The 26,443-nt window shown below is 38.8% G+C and overlaps 1 protein-coding gene and 1 pseudogene across 11 annotated transcripts in view; both read left to right on the forward strand.

Moving 5' to 3' along the window:
- Positions 1-26,443, forward strand: part of pard3aa (par-3 family cell polarity regulator alpha, a) — a 655,359-nt gene that overhangs the window by 20,720 nt on the left and 608,196 nt on the right. The gene's annotated exons all lie outside the window — the stretch shown is intronic.
- Positions 2,651-2,973, forward strand: LOC127570290 (60S ribosomal protein L34-like; annotated as a pseudogene).

Below are 26,443 nucleotides of genomic sequence, written 5' to 3' on the forward strand. Positions count from 1 at the left end.
ATTGTCTGGAGTATAATCTTAAGAACCATAGGAAAAGCAGATCAGGATTCCCTGGCCAAGATCCTGCTTCGGAAACTGTTCAGTTGCAGTTCTGTGTTTCTCCTGCTTTATCATCTTTATTTCTGTGTTGTAAGGTAGTTCAATTCTCCAGAGAAGAAAAGTGCCCATTTTGCATTCATGCATGTTAAAATAGTTTGAAACTTTCAGACATAAATACTTAAAAATTCTCAACACTAAATTGTCTATGTTGAGCATGGCATTGCTGATTAGTTGTTTTTGTTTCTCTATCAATTTGGAATTACAGTTGAAACTCATTTTGGCATAAATGGTGGTTTTCTGTGTTCACAGTGAGGAGGAATAATGAGGGGCAGCCCATGAGATGTCTGGGGCAAATAGTCTAACAAAGCTGTTATGTTCATTCTTGTGGCTCCCAATTCGGCAAATATTGTAAGTGCCAGATCCGAATCTTTGGTAAATACTTTTCCACGTGTATGCCAATGGCAGTGATTTAGCAGCTAAAATCCTGAATCGCAACTGCAAACGTATATTAATGTGTAATACAAAGATGAATATTTCTGATAGGTTTTTGCATGAATAACTAGCTGAAAATCTGATGGCATATTAGTTTACCCTGCATGGACCACAAGATGAATTACTTATGGCAGTATTTGATTTGTGCTGTGTATCACAGTAAATTAGGATGGTGGTGCAGAAACAGCAGATTAATTACTTGTCATTCTAAAGGGGCTGTAAGTGAGGCCTCCAACAGTGTTCAATAAACGAGACAAATCATAATATCTGGAAATGACATATTAATCCCATTGGTAAACACAAGTATACGCCTCAGCATTGAGTAACCAGATGATGCAAAATTGTACTGATGTTTAATACTTAAAGGATTTAACGTTCAAATCTGTTTTTTTTTGCTTCCCAATATATTAAATGTATGCAAAATTAACTTGACGCTTAGATATAGGTAAGAAGAAATAGGTGAGATAATTTACAGACAGGTGGAGAGAAGCAAATGAGGGTTCACACCCATGTTCCCTCATCCTTTCATAGTCTCTTGCCTCCTTATTTTAAATAATTTGGCCTTGGTTTTCCAAGGTAATTGTAAGCTGGCCTTCAGATCCCTTCTGAGATTTGTGGATTCTGTCTTGGTAATTTTCAAAATTTAGCTGAGCGACACTGACAAGTCATTTGGGAGAGGTGATTTAATTTGCAAAATGTCTGGTGACATGACAAAGGCTATCCTGATTCTATAATAAGCACTGCTGTACCAGAGTGGCGAAACAGAGCAAGGAGGAGAGAAAACATGATCAATTGTGCTAAAAGAATGTACTTTCTAATTTTAATATGTACTTTAAAACTGGAGAATTGTTCCTTGTTACACCATTTTGTAAGCTATTTTGGAGTAATCCTCTTAGAAAAGCCAAATCGTATTCAGTTGCTGTATATTTTTAGCTCCTTTTATTGTCAGCATGCAGTTTATTGTGTTGCAATTTTAAATTAATGATAAGGCATTGGAGTTAGGTGTCCATGTTTTTCTTGCTTTTTTTTTCCTTTGTGTCATCAGAACCCCTCAGCAGATGGATTTACTCCAAACAGTTCTGACACTTTGAGACCCATCACTGAGGTTCAGAGAAGTGACCTGCACACTATAGCTGCTGGCTAGTTGCAAGGCTTTAAATGAGAATCAAAACAATGGTGATTTAAAATAAAATCCCGTCGTGTTTTGGCGAGATGAGGGAAAATTAATATTATTTGCACTGCTTAATTTAAAAAAAATAGTGGGGACACTGTATACAGATTCATATTCAAAAATGGATGAGCTGCAAGAGGGAACTGCTGAATTGGAAAAGGGATTTTTGGATCAGAAAACAATGTGCTGATATTGTGCTGGTTGCACTCACATGCTTTTGAGCCACTCAAGTATGTTTTCCATTATAATCAAGGAGCGAAGTACGATGATTCTGTAGCCAGCTGTGAGCTGCCAATTTATGCACTGCAATATTCAACAAACAGTGCTGAGATAAATGAGCTCTTTGGGTTTAAAGTGTCGAGAGAACGTTGGCCAAGGCACTTCCTTTGTCCTCCTTTAAAAGTGCTGTGGAATCTTCTCCATTCATCTGAGTAACAGCAGTTTTGCATGCATGTACGCTTCTATGGAGCAGAACATTATCAAAAAGTTTGATGCTGATCCTCAAAAGTGGGTATTGTGACATAAAATCAAAGATAAGTTTAAGAAAAATGGGTAGAGTTGAATAGTTTGGGGTATGAACTTCTCGAGCTTAGAGCCTCAGCTGTTGAAATCGTGGCCACCAGTTTCAGGGCAATTAAACTGGGAGATGATTGGAGGCCTGTATTATTTCATGGTTGTTTCACAGAGTTACAGAGTTGGACAAAATAAAAGATCTAATGTGGGGTAAGCTTAAGCAAGGATTTGGAAGTGTGGATAAGAATTTTTAAAGTGGAGGCATTATTTAGTCCAGGAGCCAATGGGAACTGAGCCAACACGCTGGTCGTGGGTGAATGGGATATTGCAAGGTGGGAATCAATTGCAGTTTTGGATGGCTCCTTGCAGGCAAAAGTGATTTGGAGTATTAGGGCTATAATGAAGAAAGTTGGAACAGTTAAGTCTTTTTAAAAGATGATTCAGTGCCTGACCTACTGCTGAAAGTTATCTTGCAACACAATCTCCAACAAAGAAAGACTCTGCTGGACACCTGGAAACTGCATTGTGTTCTTTTCGCCAAGAAAGTTGGCATGGCACCAGAGTCCGCATGTGAGATCTGTCCTGGAAGACTCTGTGGTATTTGACCTGTACGACCCAAGGTCCTAATGAGATTATCTGAGACCAAGAAGCACATCAGTGGAGTTTAAGGTTTTATTTGTGCCTTTCTTATTGAGGAACAGAAGGTGGTGGTGGTGAAGCTGCTGAAGGCACAAATGCAGAACCAGAAGTCGAAGTGAATCATCTAATTTTGTAAGGACATGTAAGTAAAATGCTAATTAAGAGGAATAAAGGTAAAAGAGACTATTTTAGCAGAGGATGTACAGAGGTAGTGACAGAGCTGGTTGATGTTTTGAAAGTGGACTGAGTGCATTGATGCAGAATAGTTGGTGCAGCTATGTGGTCCAAAGCTCATGTTGAGTTATATGACGTTGCAATAATCTGGAATTGTTTCATGCAGTTGTCACAGAGAGGGATAAAGTTATTGCCTGGGAAATGGGATGTGACAGAACAAGAATACAATGGCTTGGGTCTTTCTAACATTTCGTTGGAGGAAATTTCTGATCATGAAGTACAGGATCACTTTGGAAATGGAGGAGTGGTTGGGAAAGGGTTAAGTGAGATTTGGGATGAGTCTGAGGCTGGTACTTACACACAATTTAGGAAACTAAGTTGCGATTATTTGTTGATGTTTCGGAAGGGGTGTGTGATGAGAAATGGGTTCACCAGAGATCAAAGTGCAGGAATGGAAAAGGGGAATTGAAAGTGATTTTTTGGGTTAGAGCTTGGATCAATTTTAAAAATGGACCAGGAGATGATAAAGGTGAAAATTGGTGGTGAGCCATTGATGCAGAATAGTGTGGACCACTGAACCAAGGATGACTTGCTACATAGCTCCCTAATGTTGCTCTGTATTGGCATTTGCAGTGCCTCAAAAAGTCTGCTTTTTAACCAACAGGATTATGTGCATGGCCTTGTCCTTTTCTGACTGGTTCATTTAGTCACTTGAATTCTTGTCTGTCCAGGCACTTATTCTGTGGTTATAAAGTAAAGGCAAAAACAAAGCTATGTTTAGCATTGAGCAGATGCGGCAATTTAATGTTCTGGTAAGTTGAGCCATCAAACTGAATATTTGTAATTTAATGAAAATTGAATTAATGATGGGCCAGAAAATGAGTACTTTGATGTATTAGATCATTTACTATGCATTCCAATTTATGATTGAGTTTGAAGATTTTATTGTGAAATTTCAAATTTAAGGTAGTTGGGGGGGAAACTGATATCTCTTTTGGGGGGGAAAATCCATTCAATTAATATGATTTTAGTGAAGTCACTCTTTGTACATGAATGAATAAAAGTGCCTTTGCGTCACAAAACTAATGGCCCATTTATGCAAATAATCATTTAATAATGCTGATCCATGTTTTTGTTGCTGACATTAAATGAATTTAAAATGGGATCAGATAATCAATTAAACAATAAATACTACTTTGAGCCTGTACACTGGTTTCATAGTTTGCTGAAGAAGGATGGAATGTAGTGAGACTGTAATCCCTTGATGAATTTGGGTGCATTGGCATCTTATTAACAAGGAAGGCCTTTGGAGATTTAACTGGTTAACCAACTTCAACTGCACATCTCAAAACACCGGACCACTTTTGATAATGCTTGTGTTAAAATTTCCTGAAATTGCTTATCATTGTTTCTTCAGGTTTGCATTCGCTAATTACGTGAATCCAAATTCTCCTGACAAAAGCAGTTTTAAACCAGTGCATCTGAGCTCTGAATATTACATTAACTCGCAAGTCTTTCATTTTGATTCAGTCTAAGGCCACACAAACAGAGATGCTTATTGCCTTGGGAGAAATTTGATGCAGAGCTGTCTCCTGAATTCTAAATTGGGTCCATGTGATGGTGCATTATGCTGTTTTTATTCTAAAGGTCGTGGTGTTTTTTAAGTGCTAGTGCAGTAGATATCCATGGATTGTTAGCGATAGCGTCTCCATTTGGTGCTTGTAAATTATTTCAATCAATTTTGAATAATTCAGAACAATTATAACTGCACTTCTCCCTTCTTCACTCCCCTCCCCACCACCACCACCCACCCACAGCTTAATGGTGATAGATTGGGGAATTTGGACCTTGACCCAGTTTTCTTAATTTGAAACGGTTCCCTGAGATGCTTGCCAGACCTTTTTCTGTTACTTTTTCCATTTGCAGTACTCCCAATATTGTCTGAAAGTTTATCATTTACTCTGTTATAATTTCTCCCCTTGAGTTTTCATGTTTTTATTTAGGATTTTTAAAATCCCAGGCTTGCTGTTACTGAACCACAGTTATTTTGTTTACTTTGCCTGGATTCTATTTAGCCTTGATGCTATCCTGCATGAGAAGCTCGAGTTGCAGGTAAAAATCAAGTGGAAAACCATGGTTTTGTGCTGTCACAAGAAATAGGATATGGTAAATGTTATATGTTCAATAAATTATATTTAAATTGTGCGAACATGATTGTTTTTGTTGTGATTTTGTTCTACAGTGGATTAACATGAACTACTTATAACTGAAGCTTTACTGAATTCTGGACTTCACAGGGAACTTAAGCACGGACAATGTTACAGTTGTAAGGAAATGACAGAAATAGAAAGAATGAGTTGAGGTTGAGGACTTGCTCTGCAGCACCAGTCAACATATTAGAAAAATAAAACGAGTACAAAAGATCTGGAAATCTGCGAAGAATAACAAAGTGCTGTCGGTAGTCACCAGGTCAGTCAGCATCTGTGGAGAGAGAAGCAGAGTAAATGTTTTGGATTCATTGGAAAGATCTGCTGTAAAGTGTTTACTCATGTCACTCTTAATTCTCTTTATTTGGTACCTGTGATTTTAGTCTTCATTCCCTTCACCAATGGGACAGCCTCATACTATCCAGACGCATGTAGAAACTTGTTTCAAATCTCCCTTCATACTTCCCTAAAGAAAACAGTTCCAACCTTTCTAATCTACCCTTTTACCTGTAGTCCCTCATACTATTGATAAGGGAATTGGAAGTCGAATATGAGAGGTCTCGTGAGAAATACTTAAAAACAAGACCACGAATGCTTCAACAGAAGTGCAAAAAAGGGAATTCCTTTTGCTTATAGAATGGTTCTCACAGATGAGATGACAGCAAATGTAAACCCACTATTTCAGATGGGAAGAAGAAAGCCAACACTGAAGTTTCCACCAATTTTGACCAAATGCGGACAAATGGGACGAGCTTAAAGGGAATCTTGGTCAGCGTGGAGCGGTTGGGCCGAAGGGTCCGTTTTGTGCTGTATGATTTCGTGACTCTAAGTAGTCTGAATTTAGGAAAGGGAAAATGCTGAAATAAAAATGGTTATGTGGGATATAGTTAGTGTAGTATTTTTGGACTTGAGGCACCTCATGGAAGGCCTTCTTTAAAGGATTTTGAAACAAAATTAGAGCATTCTGCTGGGGGGATGATATATTGGCATGAAATAAGGATTGATTAACAGACAAAATAGCAAAGAACACACACCAATCCTCATTCAGGGGTCAGCGGTGGAAAGAGTGAGCAGCTTCAAATTCCTGGGCGTCAACATTTCAAAGGATCTATCCTGGGCCTAACACATTGATGCAATCATGAAGGCATGCTAGCGGTTCTACTAAAGAGTCTGAGGAGATTTGGTATGCCACCAAAGACTCTTAGGTATTTCTATAGATGACGGTGGAGAGCATTATGATTGGTTGCATCACAGTCTGGTCTGGAGCCTTCAATGCACAGGATCACAAAAGGCTACAGAAGGTTGTGGACTCAGCCAGCTCCATCACGGGCACAACCCTCCCCACCATCGAGGACATCTTCAAGAAGCGGTGCCTCAAGGAGGTGGCATCCATCACAAAGGACCCTCACCCTCTGGGACATGCCCTCTTCACATTACTGCCATCAAGGAAGAGGTACAGGAGCCTGAAGACCCATTCTTGATGATTCAAGGACAGCTTCTTCCCCTCTGCCATCAGATTTCTGAATGATTCATGAACAGTACACTATTATTCCTTTTTTTTGTGCTCTTTATTTATTCTTGTAATTCAGAGATTTTTATGTCTTTGCACTGTACTGCTGCCTCAAAACAACAGGTTTCATGTCTTACATCACTGATAACAAATCTGAATCTGATCAGAATAAATGGATCATTTTTGGGCTGGATATCTATAAATAATAGAGTGCTGCAGAAACTTGTTCTTGGTCGCTGGCTGTTAACAATGGTTGAGGGGTTCAAGTATAATATATCCAAGTTTGTCACTAACAGAGCTACATGGCTGTATGGATTGTGAAAAGAATGCAACAGAGCTTCAGGGGATATCAACAGATTGAAATTGCAAAGGCGTGTGATGGAATATAGAGAAATAGGATCTTACTCATCCATGCTGACCAAGGTGTAAACCTGAACTGGTCCCACTTGCCTGCATTTGGCCCATATCCCTCAAAGTCTTACCTGTCCAGATGTCTTTTGAAACTTTGTAATTATACCTGTCTCCATCACTTTGACAGCTCATTCCATATACCCGCCACCCTCTGTGTCGTTAAAAACTTGCCTCTTGGGTCCCCTTAAGTGTTTCCCCTCTTGCCTTAAACCTACACCTATTCTGGGGAAAAAGACTGTACCCATTCACCTTATCTATGCCTCTTTATTATTTTCTATACCTGTATCAGGTCATCTCTCAGCCTCTGACGGTCCAGTGAAAACAATCCCAGCCTATCCCATCTCTGCTCATAACTGAAGCCCACCAGCCCCAGCAACATCCTTGTGAATCTTTTCTGCACCCTCTTTAGCATAATCACATCCTTCCTGAGGGTATCACAACTAGAACTGCACACAATGTTTCAGGTGTGACCTCACTGATATTGGGTTCGGCTGTAACGTGACAACCCAATTCATTGACTTAATGCCACGACTGATCAAGGTAAGCATGCCAAATGCATCCTTCACCACTCTATACCTGTGTTACTGCTTTTGAGAAAAATGTGCTTGTACTTCTAGTACTCTGTTCTATTGTAATCTCCAGGGCTCTGCCATTTACTCTGTATCCTGTCCTGGTTTAACTTCCTAAAATGCATCACTTAGCACTTCTCCAAGCTGAAATCCATCTGATATTCCTTGGCCCACTTTCCCAGTTAATGTAGATCCTGTTACAACATTGGACAACCTCCTTCACTGTCTACCACACAACCAATTTTGGTATCTTCTACATATTTAGTGACCATGCCACCTACATTCTCACCTAAATGTTAATATATGTATATACATATACGACAAGCAACAGGGGACCCATCACTGATCCCTGCAGCACATCACTGGTCACAGGCCTCTAATCTGAAAAACAATCCTCTGACTTCTTCCACTAAGCCAATTTTATATCCATTTGGTGAGCTTGCCCTCGATCCTGTGTGATCTTACCTTCCAGACCAGTCAAAAAATGTTGAACCTTGTCAAAAGCCTTGTTGAAATCCATATAGACAACATCTACATGTGTAAATTAGTGCAGGAAAGCACAGATATTGTTAATGAATGGCAGAGCAAGCATTAGGGGGTGGGGGCTGGATAAATGGCTTGCAGATTCTATTTCTTCTGTTCTTTGATGTCCATGTACAGTGACACCCAGATCCCCCCAACACATTTCAATCTCTCTTGATAAATTTTTTAAAGTGTCGATTCTGTCCTTTTCCAGGATTCAAACATGGGCATTGTTCACTGGAAAGCAAATAGGAGTAGGAAATCTTGATTGATTTGTTTCTTTGTTGAATTATTCTTCCCGGAGGGTCACGGAAGGCAGTTTTCAGCCTGAGCTGAAGTAATCAGTTTGATAGTTAAATGCAGACCAGAGATGCCCTGGTCTGAATACTACACATCACTCAGATTCACAAACTCAGTATAATCCTGAATATTTGTTGCCAGATGAGACCTTTTAAACACTTGCACCAGACTCTGGTTCAGCAGTGAAATTGCCTGAAGCTATTGCCAGGCATGCTTCTGCAACATTTGAGATCACATGAGACAGCTTGTTCTTAATGGCAAGAGTTTCTGGTTACAGGTATGAGTGCTTCTGAGCCGATTCCAGGGGAGTATAGCAGCTGACGATGAGAAGTGATGGAGCAAGGTGATTTTTAAAAAAAAATCCAAAGATGTTTTGTAACAGATGCCCCAAGTGACACTGAGTGGAGGAGGCCAAGGCAACAGTAGCCTGCGGCATTGAGACAATGCTCTGCAGTAGGTGTGAAGACCTTAAAGACGCTTGAAGGTTGTTGCTGTATTATTTTGGTCCTGGTTTTAAGTGGAAATTTAGCAATGGTGATAGAAGGCATCTGGGGAAAAGGCTGTCAGTACTAAATGGGCCAAGCAGCATCTCTGGGGAGAGAGATGGTTTATGTTTTGGGTCAGTGGCGTTTTGCCCAAGCTCTATTCTGAACCCAGTCACAGAGTCATACATCATGGAAACAAGCCCTTCGGCCCATCTGGTCCATGCCGACCAAGATACCCATCTAAGTGCAACCTATTTGCCTGCATTTTGGTGCCTATCCCTCTGAACCTTTCCAATCCATGTACCTGTCCAAATGTCTTGACCAAAGGTTGTTCAACACGTTTAAACACCTCTCTCCTCCATAAATGTTGTCTGACTTGCTGGATATTTCCAAAACTTGCCTGCTTCATTTCACTTTTCCAGAGTCCACTCCATTTCATTTTGTGCACCTGAATGCAGTTTGGCTGTGTTGTGCAGTGCGGTCCAACTCCAGCTTGATATTTCATTGGTGAAGTATTGTTCCCTGTCAATTTATTTTCACATTGTGCACTCGGAGTTGCTAAAATCATTAGAGGTCTGTAGGCAACAAAATAAAAACACAAAATGCTGGAAATAGTCAGCAGGTCATGCCGCATCTTTGGGAAGCGAAACAGAACTAACTTTTTGGGTCGAAGACTCTTTGTCAGAATGTAGACCCTTCAGGGTCACAATCTGAAACCTTAGCCAAACCTGCTGAGGATTGCCAGAGTTTTCTGTTTTTATATCTGATTTCCAACATCTGCAGATTTTTTTATTTTGTCTTAACTGTGCAGGGAGCGATCTTCCTCAGTATAGAGAGTCTGATGTTTGGCTTGATGTTACTTATCAGTTCAGTGTATAAGTTGTAACAATTGGGTGAGGGCCACAGACTCATGAACTGTAGGACTTGCACTGAATATTGGTGCTCATGTTGCTGTTGAAACTCCTGTGTACCACTTTGCTCTGGCCCCACCCCTTACCTATTTATTGACTCTTACTCTTGCAACAGGACAGTGTGTCACTTTTAAATGCGATAAATTTGTAGAAGTTGCAGGACTGGTTTTTCCTTGTGTATTGAGGTGCCACCCCAACCGAGAATAGTGGAGGTGTGAAGCTGAAACTTTCACACAGCATAAAGAATTGAAGTACATGAGCCACAAGTGCAGCTTTGGAGGATACACTGGATGCTCCTCTTCTGCCTTGGCATTTATATATTGAGGGGTTGAAAAGGAACAAATTGCTTTTAAGTCTGAAGCAACATTTGTTGGGCAAGCTACAGGCACAGCTGGCTTTTATTTTGCTTCCTTTTGAGGTGTTGATGATGGACATGTTTTTAAAAAGTTGCAAAAGACACCATACGCCACATAAAACTTCGAGGTGTAAGTGTATAAACTGTATTAGATGCAGCACAAAGAGTGAGTTCAGTGTCTGATATGCAGTGTTTTAGTCAAACCTTTTGAGCTGTGCAGTTTGCCTCCATGTTCCATAGGGGCAAAGGATTCTTGTTGCCAATTTCTATTCAGTTGAAATGTGTTCGACCATAATGTGATGCGCAGTGAGCAGTTTGATGAGCATTATTGGAACTGTACTGCTGTGAGGATACTATATGCAGGAGAGGAGTGAGAAAGAAGCAACTTGCATTGAAATAGCATCTTAAAATGATCACACATTTTATGTAGGCACTGTAGCAGACGAATGTGCACAGGCAAGTTCACACAAAACAACTGAGATGAATCACCAGATAATTATTTTTAGTGGTATTGGTTGAAGAAGGAATGTTGGTCTGGGTAAGGAAACTTGACTAAAAGGGTTTAGGGATAAGTAAATGAAAGCAAATAGTTCATTCCAATTTCTGAATTGCATTGTTTCATTTAATTATCTGAAAAAACAGAGGTATGAATGTTCATGCTTAAATGGTAATTATCTAATTGACTTTAAGTGGCATTTAAGTTTACTGCAATGAATTTTTGATAAAATGCAAAACCTTTCTGTAAGTATTCAGGTTCAACCAAGGGGAGAATGGGAAAAAAAATTACTGTTTTCATGGCCTTTTAGGACTAAGGGGATCATCGCTCGCTGGTAATTTCTCAGAGTAGCCAGTGATCAAACAGAATAAGTAGCAGTAGGTTTGATACCTGGTGTGGAGGAAGCTCTACAATAGGACATGATGTAATAAATACTGTATGTTGACTCACTTTCTTCATTTGAATTTTAATTGGAGTATCAATTTATACAGCTGTAAATTGTGTACGCTGGCTTTTCACTGCATACCTTTGGAATGCAGTGAATACTATCATGTTGTTTCAGGAAATGTTCATCTCCTTTTGTATGGCAGGCACGGTAGCATAGTGATTAGCATAATTTTATTAAAGTGCCAGTGACTAAGGTTCAATCCGGCCACTGCCTGTAAGGAGTTTGTACGTTCTCCCTGTGTCTGTGTGGGTTTCCTCCAGGTGCTCCGATTTCCTCCCATATTCTAAAGGCATACTGGTTAGGAAGTTGTGGGCATGCTATGTTGGTGCTGGAAGTGTGGTGACACTTGGGGGCTGTCCCCAGAACACTCTACGCAAAAGATGTTTCTCTGTGTGTTTTGATGTACATGTCATTCATAAACAAATCTTAATCTTAATGTATTGCTTGTGTCTATTGCAAATCATTTCCCATTTCTAAATTTCAACTTGGATTTTTGGAAATTGAATACAAGAGAACAAAGGTTAAGGAGAATATTTGAAGCCCAGCTTTTATGAATAAATTAAAATTGTTTTTTCTATGTGCATTTTTTACAAAATTGAATTGGAATTGGTGTAAAGAAGATAACCTTTGGCACATGCAAATCTGCTAGAAATATGTTCACAACTTTTTGAAGTCAGTTATATTTATTTTGAAAACTGAAACAATTAACTGAACTTAAATACTGGAAACATTTTAGAGCACAGATTTTTGAAAAACACTCATGATTTGACCTCCACCTCTTTAAACAGCTGCAGATTTATCTTGATCAGTATTTTAAAAAAAACATGCTGGGCTTTGCTTTCTTGTGTTCTTTTAATCTGCATGTTTTATTTTGCTGGTACACTTAAACTATTGCGAGGTTACTGTCAATTGGCACAAAGTACCAAGATTCTAGTGCACACAGAAACATGGGCTGTGGCTTTCGCACAAAAAAAGTGAAAGATGAACCATGTACTGGCAAATAGGATTGGAAGAGATGGGTTTTTGATGGTTGGCATATGTGCGATGGGCTGAAGGACCTGTCTACGTCCATGGTGCTAAATTTTAAGTACCCAATGATTTGCATCCCAGGGCTTTATAGGTGCTCTGAATATTATATTCCAAAATTCTACAGATTTTAGTTTGTGGATTGGAGGGTAGTCAATGCAACACCCACTATTTATGAAAGGAGGGAGAGAGAAAATCTACAAGCCTACCTCTCAGTGTGACAACAGCAGTAAGTGGAACCCATTGGTGAAGGATATTAAGAATTGAGCACGAACGTGAGCCGAGCCAGCAAAAAAAAAATCGGGGCGATAAAATGTAGGGCTAATCTGTTTATTCAAGGAGATGATGAAGGGGGAAACCAGGGAATGTGGTGAATTTGGAATTTTGCAAGGCTTTTTATAATATGATGCTGAATTAAACTAATTCTCTTCAGCCTGCACATTATCCATATCCGTCCATTCCTTGCATATTCATGTGTCCATCTAACAGAGTCTTAAACGCCACTATTGTATCCGCTTCCACCACTACCCCTAGTAGACTGTTCCAGGCACCTACCACTCTCTGGTAAAAGAAAAACAACAATTTGTCCTTGAAACTTCTCCTTTAAACTTTCTCCCTTTCACCTTAAATGCATGTTCTCCAGTACTTGGTATTTCTACTCTGGGTTGGGGGGAAGATTGTGACTGTCTATCCTATCTATGCCTCTCATAATCTTAGAAAATTCTATCAGGTCTCCCCTCAGCTTCTGATGCTCCAGAGGAAACAATCCATTCCCTCGAAACCTCTTCTGCACCCTTTCCAAAGTCTCCAAATCCTTCCTGTAATGGAGCAAGAATGTAATGTAAAAGAATATAGATCTAATTTCTTTAGCCATTGGAGACAGGACAACTCCGTCATCCAAGCCAACAGAATCTCTCCTGGACTGCTTCCAATTTCAGTATATCCTTTCTTAAATAAGGGGACAAAAACTGTACATAATACTTAAGGTATGACATCACCGACACCTTGAACAATTGTAACAATACTTTGCGATTGATTTTGCAATTAAGGTCAATATACTATTTGCCTCTTGAACTGCATCTGTTTGTTAACTTGTGTTTCATGTACAAGAACACCAAGATACTTGTGTATTCCACTCATTTGCAATCTCCCTCCATTTAGGTAATAGAGAAGTTGAGTAAGTAGGCAAGAATATGGCAGATGGATTATAATGTGGGAAATTGTGAGGCCATCTGCTCAGCTGAGCACAACATGAAAGTGGAGTATTTGTTGCATGATGATAGACTGGGTAGCATTGATATTCAGAAAGACCTTGGTGTGTTAACTGCTGAAGCCCAACGTGTAGGTGAAGCAAGCGATTATGAGGGCAAAGGGTATGTTAGCCTTAATTATGAGAGGATTTGAATACAGGAGAAGAAAGTGAAATTGCAGTTATCCAGGGCCTTGGTGAGGTGGCACTTGTGAGTTTCAATGCCCATATCTAAGAATGCACTTGCTATAGAGAGAGAATGCAGTGAAGATTCTCTAGAAAAATTCCAGGGATAGCAGTAAATAAAAATGGAGTACAAACTGCAGATACTGGAAATCTGAAATAAAAATGCTGGACCCCAACAGGTCAGGCACCGTTTGTGGAAAGAGAAACATAGTTCATGTTTCAGGTTGAAAATCCTTCATCAGAATTTAATTGACGAATTTTCTGGCCTGTTGAATGTTTCCAACATTTACTATTTTTATTCCAGGGATGGCAGGTTTCCCCTGCAATGAGAAATTGAGTAGACTGGAACTGTATTCTCTAGTGTTCAGAAGAATGAGAGGTGATCTCATTAAAGCATACAATATTCTCGAAGGAGTTGACAGAGAAGATTGCTCCTCAGCCAGGGTTAACTTGGTCCAAAGGGCACTGTTTCAGAATCAGATGAAAGATTGAAATGAGGAAAATTTCTTCATTCAGAGTGTGGGAAGTTTTGGGAATTCTCTATCCTGGCGGGCTGTGGAGGCTTGGTTGTGTTCATTTAAAGAAAATTGATAGATTTCAGGATATTGAGGAAATCAAGGGTTATGGATTAATGGTGGAAAATGGTACTGAGATGGAAGATTCGCCATGAGTGGCTATGTAGGCTTGAAGGGCCAGTTAATGTAATCATGTTCCTACTTCTGATATTCCAAGAAGCAGAAAATACTGGAAATGCTCAACACTTCAGAGCATTTGCGAAGAGACAAAATGAACAGATGCTGGCAGACCTGTCAAAACTGCGAGCATTTCTATACTTTTATTTAAGTTTCAAGCATCCATAGTATTTTGCCATTTATGTCTTGAATTGTTGGTAGTTTTCTGATGAGGGTTTTCTGATGAGGGTTTTCTGTACTCTGGACCTGAGCTACAATTTTTGTGGTTAAAATGTCTCTCTTCCACTTCGCTCTTGTGAATATAATTAAGAAATCCAATCTTTTTCTTGTCTTGTTCAAATGTTAACACTTCCAACCATTGTAGATCTCTGTGTAGGTCATTAAGCCTTGCTTTGGTATCAGTTATGTCTTCTGCTTGTGTCACTCTAGAACTGACTTTTAGAACATACAGACAGAAGGATGCCTTGGGGAAAATTTATTTCAAAGATTGTGTCAATAGCCTCGAGTACTCTTCTGGACATGGAGTAGGAGGAGTTTGTTCAGATTGTGAGACGTGAAAGCAAGCTGTTGCCGTTCACAGTTGTGTGAATTACATTGAGTGGAATGGCATAGACAATAGGCTTCCTGATTTTGCTACTTGGTAGACAGCTCTCACTCTACTTCATCACGCCCCATCATGTTGTTCCAGCGGGAAAGATGCGAATCTAGGCATGCTATGGAACGTGAATGGATTGGTGGGGGTGGAGGAAGGCTTGCAAGTTACTGTGGTTGCTGGAGTTAGACATAGAAAATGCTAGAAATGCTTTGTTATGATGGAAGTTGTTAAATCTGCTGCTTATTCTGCAGATACGTCCTGGTCTTCTGAGAACTGGCAGCTATTTTTCCTTCTATTACAGTTAATGCTATGGCACTGAGGGTGCACATTCAATCCTTTCTGTATTAATAGGCAAAGATTTGATGGGCAAAGTTGTCTCTGCCAATGTCTCTCCAGAGTTGTAACTCAGATATTGCAGAGTATTCTTCAGTTCCAGAAATAATTACCCTGTGAATAGTTCTTGTGTTTTAAATTTGATATCTATTCCTATATTCTAAACTTAATTGCTGTTTTTTTATTTTTGCTACATTATTAATTGCCATTCTGAAAAGCTATAGATCATCTTGACAGAATAGAGAATTTTATATATTTTGTAAACTAAATTGAACTGATTTTGTTTCATTCAAATCAGCGAATTAGCTGCTGAGTGCCCTTTTATTCAAACTTATTTAGCACATAACACAACTCAGGCATGATGTCATCTTCAGTGGTAAAATATCTCTCTGGAGACTCTAGAGATGCAGATGCTGTAATCTGGAGCAAAAACAAACTACTGGAGGAACTTGGTGATTCAGGCAGCATCTGTGGAGGCAGAGGGATGGTTAATATTTCAATAAATGGATTTTCTTAGTTTTATAACCTATATTAAGAAATGAGCCATATTAAAACATAGGTGGCTAACGTTTATTTTCTGATTTTTGTGTTGTGCCAATGGAAGTGATTCTTCAGTGAAAAGATGAATTATTTTCCTTGAAACTTAAGAAATACTGAACTTTTCTTTCTATCAAGAAAACTGTTTCAATAAATCATTCCATGAGATGTTAAATTGTTTTGGTTGCTTAGCGTTTCCTTTGGAAGAGTTTTGAGCTCTGGATGAATTGGGTTTGATGCTGTCCATGTGTGGCACTGTATGACTGTCCATTAAATCCTTCAAATCTATTGCTTACCAAATTCTGGGGAATACATTCCAGAAGAACATGTAGACAGTTGCAGACTGATGCTGATTTTCTTTAGAAAACTGGTGATGTGAATTTAGAGCATGACTTTGTAAAAAAAAAACTGGCAACGGTTGCAGCAAGTTGATATCACTTGAATGAAATTTTGTATTTTGTCTTTAAGCAGATCTGGTTAATTTCTTTTTCCTCAAGTATCTTCTGGTGTGTCCTGCCATCAGAGATTAATTAAGTTTACCATGGTCTTCGAGTATTTTCAACATGACAGCCAAAATGGCAAGTTTTGCATCAAAGAAAATTTGGTTTCCCGTGAAAGTGGTTGTGTAGCTTAAAGCAGAGGGAGAAGGTGTCGGCAGTGAGAGAAGGCCAAACCATTACTGTAACCTGAATGCTCTTTGGGTCAAGTTGTGGGTTTACTCAAATGTATGAAGGATTGGGTTAAAAGGTTTCCTTTCAAGAACCATTTTTTTTACTTAAGAACCTTTCTCCAACAATTTTTCTGAAGTACCTTTTTATTCCACTCATTAGAGTTGAACCAGTTTTGATCTGGATTTGTTATGTTTAACTTGTATTTTTCTGCACTGGATAAATACTGACAGATAATTCTCAGGAACCGTTCACATCCCAGCCTGCCACATGTTCAAGACTAACAAATACAAGGAAAAATGGTCAGTTTTATTGGTTGGTAATGACAAATACTGCTTATGTTACTGAATGTAAACTAACTTGCAATTAGGTTAAAACACTGAACTGTTAAATATGGTAAACTGTTAAAAATATTTCAAGATTGTGTTGCAAAAATTAATGAGCTTCCTTGAGCTGCCAGTTCATTTTAAGTGCCATCATAAATAATACTACACCAGTCAGATCTATAAAAGATTGAATACATAGATTGAACAATTTCTCTCTCACCTTTCATACATGGCAAATTCAATAGCTCAGTTGGTGAGAGGCATCCCAGTTGAGACAGGTTCAAAATGAAGCTAATATTAATTAGTTCTCATTACGTGGATAGACTTGGAGCAGGAGACGTTCAAGTATGTTGTCCTTTGTTGTTTTCTAAAATCTGCATTTTAGTTTCTAAAATGTAGATTTGTATTATATCAGGGGCAGAGTCATGGGGGTGTCAATGTACTGATTGGGAGATAAGCACTTTACCAGGACTACCCAAGGACCAATCATCTTTTCTAAAACCTAAAAATTGCAAATAAAAACAATGCTGTAAATAATCAGCGGGTCGGGAAGCAGCAGTGAAATGTTATCTCTGCTTCTCTCTCCACAAATACTTGCTGATCTGAGTATTTCCATTACCTTTTAGTTGTTTTGTTTGTTTTGTTGTAACTGCCTATCAGTCAGAAGTTGCAGGTCTTGCACTAGTCAACCAACTTGTGCACAAAGAAAAGATCTGGCACCCCAGTGCATTGCCAATGGGGTGCTGCTTTGTGAGGATACCATCTTTTGGTGGTGGTTTGGTTAATATTTATTCTTGTGTCAACACAACCTCAGCAGATTAACTGGCCATTATCACATAGCTGCGCAGAAGCATGTAAGAGATTGTAAAGTGCTTTGGGCATCCTTGGATCATGAAAGGTGATATGGATAATGCATGTCTTAATCTTCTTTGTCATTTGACTTTTCTTGTGACATACAGATGAATGTTGATACCATTTGAAGCTGATGAAAGCTGCAGCAATGAAGTGCCAGCATGCTGATTATAAAGAACCATTCTTCAGTGGGAGAATTTAATTCTGTTCCTGGGTGTCTAGTGTCTTTTTCTCTCGATCGTGTGATGTAGATAATTTCTAATGTGAAGTTGCTCCAAATGGTTTGGCAAGACCAAGGATTCGGATACCTGCAAAAGAACTGTGGCCTTTTGACTTGATTCTGAAATTGTAATGCTGTCATTGACAGAAACAGTGTAAATGAAGACAAAATTTGATTTTTCATATATGAAAAATCATTCAGTTTTATCTAACTGCCTTAAAATCACAGTATGTGCTGATAATCTGTTGGCTAGTTCTGAGTAGATACACAGCCTTAAATGGAAGTGCAGTATGCAATAACATCCAAGATCAGTTGCTGCAGTTCAGAAAAGTCTTGGCTCTACAAGCTCTTCATGTGTGTGCACTAAGAATGCCATCAGTTTTGAGACTTCGCTTTTTTTTATTCATGGAAGTTGCACAGCTGGTGATCAGCCAATTTCTGACCTAACTCTGGTGAATCATAGTTCAACTTTGTGTGGATAATATTTCACGCTGTTAAGCAAGGAATAAAGAGTTTTTCATTTTACAAGTATACAAATGTCAAACTGATCTTTTCAAATTAATTGAGTTGCTGAAATGCTAACAGAAATGCAACAAATGCATAAGCACCCGCAACTCAAATGCTAGATATACTCTTGGTGGAGATAATTTCTCAAAAAAGAGAGATTGAACTGTGTTTAACAAAGGGGCAATGATAATGGGCATATGATTGCTGACCAGTAAGTTTTGGTGCCAGTACAGAGACTGATATAGCACAGAAACAGGCTCTTAGGCTCAACTCATTCATACCAACTGTGTTGCCCAGTGAGCTTGTCCCATCTGCTCAGATTTAGCCCATAGTCTTCAAAATCTCTCCTATCCATGTACCTATCTAGATGACTTTTAAATATTGCTCACGTGCCTGCCTCAACCACTATTTCTGTCAGCTCATTGCAAATATGCACCACCCTTTGCATGAAGACGCTGCCCCCGATATCCCTTTGAAGTCTCTTGCCTCTGATCTTAAATATATTCCCTGCCCTGGGAAAAAGACTGTGTGCTTTCACCCTCTTTATGCCCCTCATGATCTTGTATACCTCTATCAGGTGACCCCTCAGTCTCCTGCGTTCCAGGGAATAAAGTCCTAATCTATGCAAACTCTCCTTGCAAATTGGGCCTCCTAGGTCCAGACAACATCCTGGTAAATCTTTTCTGCTCTTTCTAATTTAATAACATCTTTCCAAAAAGAGGGTGACCAAAACTGAACACAGTACTCCAAGTGTGGCCTCACCAATGTCTTATATAACTGCAACATAACTTTCCATCTCCTATTACTCAATACCCTGACTGACAAAGGCCAGCATGCCAAATGCTCTCTTCACCACCCTATCCATCTGTGACTCCTCTTTCAGTGAACTATGCACTTGAACTCCTAGGTCCTTCTGTTCCATAACACTCCACAGAGCCCTACCGTTCACTGTATAAGCCCTACCCTGGTAACCATGAAAACCATGTTCCATGCTTTTGTATTCTGATAATGTACTTGCTTGTACAGGCACATTATAAATAATCTACACCTCATAACTTTGTGCATGGGTGTGTACCTGTAAGCATGTGTGGGAAATGCTTTTAGTTTTCCTCCTGTGGGTGCATGAATAATTCCCATTACCTTTTAATTTTGCAAAAAAGAGATTAAAAGAAAACACAGATTGGTGGAAGAGACATTTCCCTGAAATGTCGACCTGTTATTTTTGTCCGGTATTTGCTCTGCACTTTTTTTGTTATATTTCAAGTTTTATTTTGAATTTGATCCCACCTGCAATATTTGGAATTCAATGCATCTCTGTTTCATATGACTGAGGAATGTTCTGTTGTTCATCTTGAGCCAATGAATAAAAATGCCAAAGTGGTAATTTTTCTGAAGGATTGTTTGTGTACAGTTAAAATGCTTAACTTTCCCTTCAAACTAATAAGAAAAAGGTTGTATTGAGCAGACCGAATTCTAACTTGTCATAATTTGTTATATTATGGGTCCCCGTTGTTAGATCAGTGAGTCACTGGGGTTTACAAATCAGGTGCATCCCAATTTACAAATCTGCAATTCTGGCAGATGTTGTGGGGGCAGATATATTAGGGACATTTAAGAGACTCTGAAATAGACAAATGAATGATAGAGAAATGGGGGGCTACGTGGGAGGGAAACGTTAGAGAGATCTTAGAGCAGGATAAAATGTCGGCACAACATTGTGGGCCGATGGGCCTGCACTGTGCTGTAACGTTCTAAGTTCTATGAGTGCTGAGGTAGCTTGGTTGGTATTTTATCATTCACATCAACAACTCTGACCAAGAAAGGGACCTAAAAGCCAAGTTTCCCCACTTCAGGTTTGCTGCGTAACGACCTTTACAAAACCCTATTATCGCTTAAAGGTGAAGTGCATGGAACTAAAGCAACAGACAGAACACACGGATCAACTTCACAAAATCTCTTTGGCCTATGCTGATAAGGTGACGATGCTTGACTGCTGATAACTTATTGTTAAAGCTCACACATGAGGTATGACCAATAGGTCAAAGTAGCAGAAGTTCAACAGACTACCATAGTCCCATGCCTAAATCTAGTGCTCTCAGTGATGTTTTAAGTTACTTCAACGAAAGATCACCCTTCTGTTCCACAAAAACATGATGCTGCAGTTGTCTGATATTAGAAGTATAAATACAAAACAGTCAGAGTCAGACAAAATCCAGGGAGGAAGGAACACAATGAACTCCATCAGAACAGGAAAAAAGTTGGTGCTAAACAAATTTTTAAGATGCTGAGGAAATGGAGAGAGGAAAGAATCAAAATTCGAATTCTGTGCTTAAATAGAAAGTAGTTGTTTTAAGTCTGCAAGCATGACCCCATGCTTCCGGTCGCCTGTCACTTTAATTCTCCGTCCCATTCCCATTTTGACCTGTTGTTCCTCTGCCTCCTCCACTATTCCTTTGAGAGTTAATACAAGCATGAGGAGCAACCTCTCATTTTTCAACATGCCATTAACAGTCTTCGCAATCTTAACGCTGAGTTCAACGAAATCACATAATGATTTGGCCATTTCGATTGGCACCTCCTCTAAATCTATCTCTTGTTCCCTTATTTCTGCCTTACGCGTTGCAACTTTTTCCCAATTGTCATTGAGTCATACAGCATGGAAACCAGGCTCTTCGGCCCAACTTGTCCATGCCGACTGTGTTGCCCAGCAAGCTAGTCCCATCTGCCCAGGTTTGGCCCAAAGCACTGTGAACCTCTCCTATCCATGTACTTATCTAGATGGATTTTAAATGTTGCTAACGTGCCTGCCACAACCACTATTTCTGGCAGCTCATTCCAAATATGCATCATCCTTTGCGTGAAGAAGTTGCCCCTGATGTCCCTTTTAAATCTCTCACCTCTGATCTTAAACCAATGCCTGCTTGTTTTTAGCACCCCCTCCCTGGGAAAAAGACAATGTGCTTTCACCCTGTCTATGCCCCTCATGATCTTATATACCCCTATCAGGTCACTCCTCCACATTTGATGTTCCAGGAAATGAAGTCCTAATCTATGGGACCTCTTTTTGTAACTCGGGTCTCCAAATTCAGGCAACAACCTGGTAAATCTTTTCTGCACTCTTTCCAGTTTCATGATATCTTTCCCATAACAGGGTGACCAAAACTGTACATAATAGTCCAAGAGCGGCCTCACTAATGTCTTTATATGACGGCAACCTAACTTCCTAACTCCTATGCGCATTGCCCTGACTGATGAAGGCCAGCGTGCCAAACGCCGCCTTCACCATCCCATCTACCAATGACACCATTTTCAGTGAACTGTGCACTTGCACTCCGAGGCCCCTCTGTTCCATAGCATTCTCCAGGGCCCTACCATTCACTATATAAGTCCTACCCTGTTTTGATCTCCCAAAATGCACTACCTCACATTTATCTGGATTAAAAACTGTTTGCCAATCCTTTCCTGTTTCCATGGTATCATAAACCTTCCATTTTGCTGATAAATAATTCTAGGAAAGGATATCAAGTTTTGATGGACAGTCTTGATTTGGAGTATTTAATATCATTGAGACGTATTTCTAAGTCTGTGAAGAATTAGTAATTTTGATAGTTCAATGCCAAGAAACACTTAGGGCATTTTCTTGTACATTGCATTGTATTAACAATTAACCTAACAGTGTATTGCACTGTATCATTTTTAACACTTGCATTTGGTGGATAAAATTGGAAACATTTCTTCAGGAGGTTGAACAATACACAGATTTGTCCTCTGTATGGTCATTAATTTGGCTGCATATTTTGACTTCATATTTGTTTTGATCTTGATTCATCTGTTTGTTTGACTTCAGTTTAATGCCTATTACCTTGCAATGTAGGCTATGTTGCAAGTCATAAAATAACATGCAAAAATAGAAATTACCTTGCAATTTTCAGTGAGAATAAGCATTTACTCCATCTTTGATCTGAAACCCTAAGGGGTAGGCATTGCAATGGATGATCTATAGTTTTCTATATGTTTATTAAATCATATAGATTCGTTATTTTCCACTTTAAGGGTTGGAACTTCATGTGATGTCTTTGTATTCCTTTTTATTGTACTGAACGCAGGGTATAATTTTAAATAACCACTTAATTTTTTTGTATAGACTGCGGTGTGTAATGTCTTCCAATACTGAATCATCCTCTCAGATAATTTGAGTATTAACGCACAGATTACTGTTGATTAGGCAAATTATGGGGATTTTCATCTCTTCAGCTTTGCCAGCTAATCAGATACCAGTCGCCAGATGGTGAAATTTCCTCTTTGGTACTTTGTTTTTAAATGCTTAAAATTCTGACCAAAGAGCTTTAAACCAAAATAACTTCTGTGAAAGTGTACTAATTACTTCTTGATCGGAACTGCAAAAAATGCAGTGGATTGAACAATTTTGAAGTGCATGAAAGTCATAAATCCCTTTACCCCCTGATGTGACTTCAATCTTAATCATGTCTCTCTTCCCAACTCCAAACTATCTGAATGAAATTAATCCATGCAAATTAATCCACCTCTCCCCCTGTCAGCACTATTGGGGTGTGAGGTGGAATTCTGATTATTTATCTCATTGTCTCTTGCAATACACAGCTGTGCTTAAATTGATGGCTTCTGTCACCCCACAGATGAAAAAATACCATAATTCAGAAGTATTTGAGTTCTGGTATGATTTGGGATGTCCAGAGGATCTAAACACTTAATGAACAGCAGTTCTGTTTTTTTTTTGCTTGCCTCTCAACACCTTTTTCAGATTGGTGCTCAAACCCTGATAATCATAGAGCCTCTGAGTTGATAGGTGTCTGCCAAAAGACTCCCTTCCTCATTAGAACCTGGTAGCTCTTCTCTTTGCATTTCTGGTTTGGCTGCAGCAGGAGCTCAGAGTCTCAAGATGGTCAAATTTGAGTTATTCACAACCAAGAACCTCAAAGATTTCTTCAATCTCAGTCTGATCGCCTTCCCTGCCCTTCTGCACCCCTCTCTTCCTGGTTTCAGTCTTGGGAAATCTTGATCATTCTGCTGGACCCTGTATAAATGGAGCAGTGGCTTAAAGCCTTATTGGTCCATTTTTCATGAACTGAAAAATACGACACTTCAATAAATCTTTTTCTGAAGACTGTATAAATAGCATACAAAATTACAGACTCAAATCAAAAGAAGATTCATTAAACATTTATAATCTTGAAAAGAGATCATGTGACCCACAATGTGTAGCAGCTTTGATTAAAATTTGTTTTTTAAAAAAGCAAAATTTAGGTGACTAATGGCATAGAACATAGAATGCATAGTTTTGTATGTAATAAATTGGTATGCATGGATTTCTGAAGTTCAGTGTATAAAAGAAAACGGAAATGGGGGGAAAAAACTGGAGCTGTGAAAATTATCAGTAAGTAGTTGCAATAAGAGAGCATGGGTATCTTTGTCAGTGTACAAAACATGGGGAAATTGGCTTATATTGGAAAAGAATTAGATCTTCATTATTTCTACCAGATCAGTATTTATCTAAAGCAGAGGCTGCCAGAATATTATTGGGATGTGCACTCTTGGGATACTTGAAATACATCTGGAACCATACATGGGGGAAATTGCCTAATAGTAGATTTTGCTAATTACGGGAGAATCACCTGGAATTTTCCATTGATGGTGAATTCCTGTTCAATCAAAAACAATAGACTAAATTTTGGGTCCAGATGCAGCAGAGTTCTCTGAATTGTCAGACTGTCTGTTAAGTTTTCCATAGTTTCCCACAATTTAGGATGAAGGTATCTAACTTTTTTGTAATCACTTCGTCGGATGAAGGATTACTTGCACACTTGAGTAGAAAGCAACTTGCAACTCAAATTATTAACCTATGATTATCCAAACGATGTCATCCATCATTTCAAAGGCAAGTGGTCCTCTTTGAAGTATCATTATTTGAAGTTGTAACATTTTGTACAAAATGACAGGCCACTGATGGAATTAAAATATTAAACATACATAACGGTTGGAGAATATGGGCAGGACAGGAATGGGCAATAAATGATGTTTGAACATGTTTCTTCTAAGATATCTGTTTAAGAACCAACACTGAATGATCCAAACAATATGACATCAACTCACAGGGAGAGGTGTTTCTACCTGCAGTTTGTTTTGGGTTGGATTGGTATTTTTTGCATTGGATGCTGCCGCTGCTCCTTGTTAGTTGGGCAATTTAGGCATTTTATTGGCTATAATAAAATCCTGTTCTGATAGGGCTCAAAGCTAAGCATGAACTGTTTTGTTTTCCACAGATGCTGCCTGTCCTGATGAACATTTCCAACATTCTGTTTTTATTTCTGATTCCAACATCTGTAGTTTTTTTTAAATGTTCAATTTATCCATTGTATTGTGCTTCCTCTTGTTCATCCTGTGTTATTCATGAAGGATATTGCTCCCTTCTGCTTTCCATGTTCATGTGCACATTTAAATCAGATGCTGAGAGTGTTTCAGTCAAGTTTCTTGAATCAAAGGGAATAGAATCATTTGCAAATAGGGTAAGTGCACGGGAGATTTGAATTTGGCTTCCTTCTGAGGTGGTGAACATGTCTGATATGATGTTCAAGGAAGTATGGAAAAAGGAAAATCAAAGGTATATTTGAGAAAATGTCTAATCAAGGAAGATTAATCTAAGTAACTTACTAAATGACTTGGGTTTCACTTTTTTCGAGTGCTGAGCAATGAGATTTCAGCCATTGGACAACCAAAGAGGAGCCTGAGGCTTCATCGATCTGTATTACACTTGCCTATAATTATCGTGTTTAGCTCTGAGAAATTGCTTGCCTTTATTCTTTGACCTGTCAAACTGCTAAATCTTTGGCGTATCTTGTGACTGGTGATTTCAAGATTTGCATTTGTTCCTGAGCAAATAGGAGATGCCTTTCTGTGGATGTTGGGTGGATGAAGTATATGGAATAAATGGAATACTGAAGTATTGAAATTCACGGACTTGATTCTCTTGTGCTGCACAAGAGAATTGTTTGTTTAATAATTTAAATTGCGTTCCAGCAGATTACTTTGTAAAATCACAGAGTAATTTTCCAGAAAGCAGCTTAACTTGTTAGCAACAAAATTGAAACCCCAGTCCAAAATCGCTGCAGTGCAGGAACAGTGCATTTTTGGAAGCATTTTTAACCAATGGATCTCTTAATACTATTTAAAGTCGAATTTGTTCTATTTGTTTTCTGCTCAATCTGGTTTCATTCACTTGATTTCCAGAACTGATCAGTTAATTATTTCTGTAATTTCTGTGGACGTGATCTCACTATAAGTTTGCTTAAATCATGTAGATGACAGGACTGCAAAAATAATGGATGCATTCTGAAACTCTGAAGCTCTATGTTCTATTTTTCTCTTGATTCTGTGTTGGCAATAAGACAAGTTCTAATCGAATACAACCATTTCTTTCATTTATGCTTCTTACTCTCAGCTCGACAAATCAGGATTTACTTTTGCAGAGCAGATATGTGGAATTATATCCATTGAGACAGTAGTTAAAAATTAGACATGCTTTAATTCCATATCTCTAATTATAGAACTTGTAGTACAATTATAGATATTCTGACAGCTGAAATCTGCTTGGATTTACGGAGCCATTATAATACTGTGCCACAGTGATGGGCATTGGTCAATGCTGTTGGCATGTATCTTGGAGTTAACTATGACTTTGTTGATATTTTTACTCGAAGAAAGGAACATCTTTTTGTGTTTTGGATTTGTTTGCTTTGTGACAGTTAAGGATCATGCAACAAAATATTGAACATTGTTCAGTAACTGATTATGTAATGTAACTTCATGAAAATAGTCTTTTTTGCACAACAGTATAACTATTTTTAGCATGTGAACAAGTTGGCATTGACCAATTCACACGCAGTCCGCTCCATCTCCACTTATATTCTGGGGATGTCATGTGCTTATTAATCTGAACAATACTGCATCTATTCTCGTACTGATCCTCATGCTAAG

Source organism: Pristis pectinata, chromosome 5 (genome assembly GCF_009764475.1).
Source record: "Pristis pectinata isolate sPriPec2 chromosome 5, sPriPec2.1.pri, whole genome shotgun sequence".
Classification (NCBI taxonomy): Eukaryota; Metazoa; Chordata; class Chondrichthyes; order Rhinopristiformes; family Pristidae; genus Pristis; species Pristis pectinata.